Here is a 3187-nt window from a genome sequence, read left to right on the forward strand (position 1 = left end):
GAAGTTCTCCAGTTGACCAGCTTTCCCCAATGTGGAAAGGACCGCAGCAAGGCCACCTGAACTCTCCAACAGATGTTAAACCCCAAGGGATTCACAGGTGGGTACACTGTGGAAAAGTAAAGCTGTTTCTTATTCTGGGAGCCCAATCCAAGGCTGCAGGAGGTGGGTGAAGGGCTACCTAAGCATTGGCGGACTGCAGGCTGAATCATTGTGTGATTGCTTCTCCTTTTCACGTTTCTTCTGCTGCCTATAGTCCCGACTTGGCCCTAAGGGAGTTCATGCTCACCCAAACCAGACACTGCAGAAACCATATTGGTGCAAAGGTTGGCAGCCAGGGGTCTAATCTAAGGGCACAGCTAGGGTCTGCGGGGTTGCCGGTGAAGATGTTGGCAGTGGAAGAGGTGGCACCTCTGCATTGCGGTCCCTGGGCTCCCTGCCCAGTGTGCGGTGGAGTTGTGTGGCTGGCAAGACTGCCAGGTCGAACCTCAAGGGACTTAGTGGCTTGAGGGCAGGGGTGGAAGTGGGAGAGGGACTGGAGCAACTCCAACTCCCCGAGCTCTGTGACTCTGCCCTGGCCTGTCTGGCCTCTCGCATCTCTCGCAGTTCTGGGAGGTGATATCTGATGAACATGGCATCAACTCCACTGGCACCTACTGTGGGGACAGTGACCTGCAGCTGGAGTGCATCAATGTGTACTACAACGAGGCCAGTGGTGAGATTCCAGTCTTGCCCCAATAGCTCTCCTGGGAACTAATGCCTTCCCATTTCCTTCAGGTGGCAGGTACGTGGCTTATGCTGTGCTCATGGATTTGGAGCCGGGCACCATGGACTTCATGCGCTCGGGGCCCTTCAGGCAGATCTTCAGGCTAGACAGCTTCATCTTTGGTGAGCTGTGGATGAGGACTGGGGTGCGGCTCCTTAGCCAGGGCAGTTCAAAGTCAATGAGGGCCTCAAGGTTATCTCTGTGGGAACTGTGGAACCGGGTCCCCTGAACACCCTTTCATCCTCTGAGTCACTCAGTCTCCCTTTCCTAAATGGGCTTTAGGGGAGGAAGGCCCAGCTGTCTCCACAACTTGAGGAGCTGATGTAATCTTCCTGCAAGGAGCTGATTTGGGGCCATGACTACAGCCTTCCCATTGCCTGGGAATGGGCAGGAGCCACTTGCAGTGAGTCTGTTGTTGCCTGTCTCAGAATTGGCTCCTGATCTAGATTCTAACAAGCAAGGCTGCTGTCCTCTAACTTAGGGGGAGGGGGTTTTATTTGCTCCACATGCAGGGTGAATGGTGCTTTCACCTCACATGTGACACTTGGCCCTTTTTGCATTGTGGTGGTGACCGCTATTTACCTGGCCATTGAGTGACTGGCTATACTACCTTATAGGTCAGTGTGGGGCCAGTAACAACTGGGCCAATGGGTACTACATTGGAAGGCGCGGAGCTGATGGAGTCAATGATGAATGTTGTGAAAAGAGAGGCTGAGAGCTGTGATTGCCTACACAGTTTCTAGCTGACCCACTCCCTGGGTGGGGGACTGGGTCTGGGATGAGTACACTTCTCATGGGTGAAATTTGGGAGGAGTACCCAGACGGAATCATAAACACATTCAGTGTCCTGCCCTGGTCCGGGGTGTCAGACATCATGGTGGAGCCCTACAATGCCACCCTTTCCATCAACCAGCTCAAAAAAATGCAGATGAGACGTTCTGCATCAATAATGAAGCACTCCATAACATCTGTTCCAGAACCTTAAAGCTGACCACACCCACTTACGGTGACCTGAATCACCTGGTGTCTGCGACCATGAGTGGGGTCACCACGTGCTTGTACTTCCTGGGCCAGCTGAATGCCAACCTGCCAAAGCTGCCTGTGAACATGGTTCCATTTCCTGGGCTGCACTTCTTTATACCTTGCTTTGCCTCACTGACCAGCCAGCAGTACTGGGCCCCGACTGTGGCTGAGCTCACTCAGCAGCTGTTCGACGCTAAGAATATGGCCACCTGTGACCCCCGACGTGGCTGCTACCTAACTGTGGCTGCCATTTTCAGAGGTCACATGTCCATGAAGGAGGTGAATGAGCAAATTCTCAATATCCAGAGCAAGAACAGCAGCTACTTTGCTGAGAGGCTCCCTCACAATGTGAAAAGAGCTGTCTGTGACATCCCACCCCGGGAACTAAAAATGACGGCCACCCTCATCGGTAACAACACAGTGGTCCAGGAGCTCTTCAAAAGTGATGCTGAACAGTTTACAGCTATGTTCAGGCACAAGGCCTTCCTGCACTGGTACACGAGTGAGGGCAAGGATGAGATGGAGTTCACCGAGGACAAGAGCAATCTTAATGACCTGGTGTCAGAATATCAGTAATACCAAGATGCCACAGCTGAGGAGGAGAAGTTTGAGGAGTGTGCTGAGGAGGAGGTAGCCTAGAAGCTTCCTTTTCCAGGTAAAAGGAGAAGTAGTGTGGATTCTTTAGTGTATTTTGATAGCCATTGTTACTTCTTTGTACCTCTTTGAGTCTTTATATCTCCTTCTGCTACATTTTAAAGCATTTTTATAGTGTGTAGTTTGGCCTAATAAAGCATTTTTATGACACTCGGTTTCACCTCCACTTCTTTCTATAGGCCCCTGGGTACTGCTTCCAGATGGGCATGGTGGTCCTGCAAGGATGCAGCTGTCTTGGGCTTGTCACATCCCAGGAACAAGCAGTCCAGTGGCTCCTGGAGGGGTCGGCATGGGCTGTGGACATGGCAGGCAGGCTTCACACAAACTTGGGGCTGGCCTGGGCCTTGGGCAGCTATTTGGTGGGAAACCTGTTTCTGAAGGTAAGCCTTGGTTTATCCCATTTACCAAACTTCCAGGGGACCAGCTGGGCCTGTTTGTGGAATTTTATAACTGGTCAGTGACCCCAGTGTATAATGTCCCCAGTGTATAAACTCAGGGTAGGAATGTGGTTGGACAGTTGGCCCTGAACCAGCAATGAAGAGTAGGCAAGCAGGGCCCCGGCCACCCCCATACTATAATGGCCTGGGTGTGTCTGTATGGCCTCACTCTCTTAATGAGGTGGGCATGGGTATCTGGCAGGAGCTAGTAGGCAGGAATTGAGCCCACCATATACTCACATGCAGTGAACCCCATAAATAAGGGGATTCAGTTGTGAAGGCCATAGATAAGGTTGCTGGCCTGTGTGCT

At 52.0% G+C, this 3187-nt stretch overlaps 1 pseudogene; it reads left to right on the top strand.

Annotated features, from left to right (window-relative positions):
- The first annotated feature begins 585 nt into the window (after positions 1 to 585).
- Positions 586 to 2563, top strand: LOC118149490 (tubulin beta-8 chain pseudogene; annotated as a pseudogene).
- The last annotated feature ends 624 nt before the right edge of the window (positions 2564 to 3187 follow it).

The sequence above is a fragment of the Callithrix jacchus genome, chromosome 19 (genome assembly GCF_049354715.1).
Source record: "Callithrix jacchus isolate 240 chromosome 19, calJac240_pri, whole genome shotgun sequence".
Taxonomy (NCBI): Eukaryota; Metazoa; Chordata; class Mammalia; order Primates; family Cebidae; genus Callithrix; species Callithrix jacchus.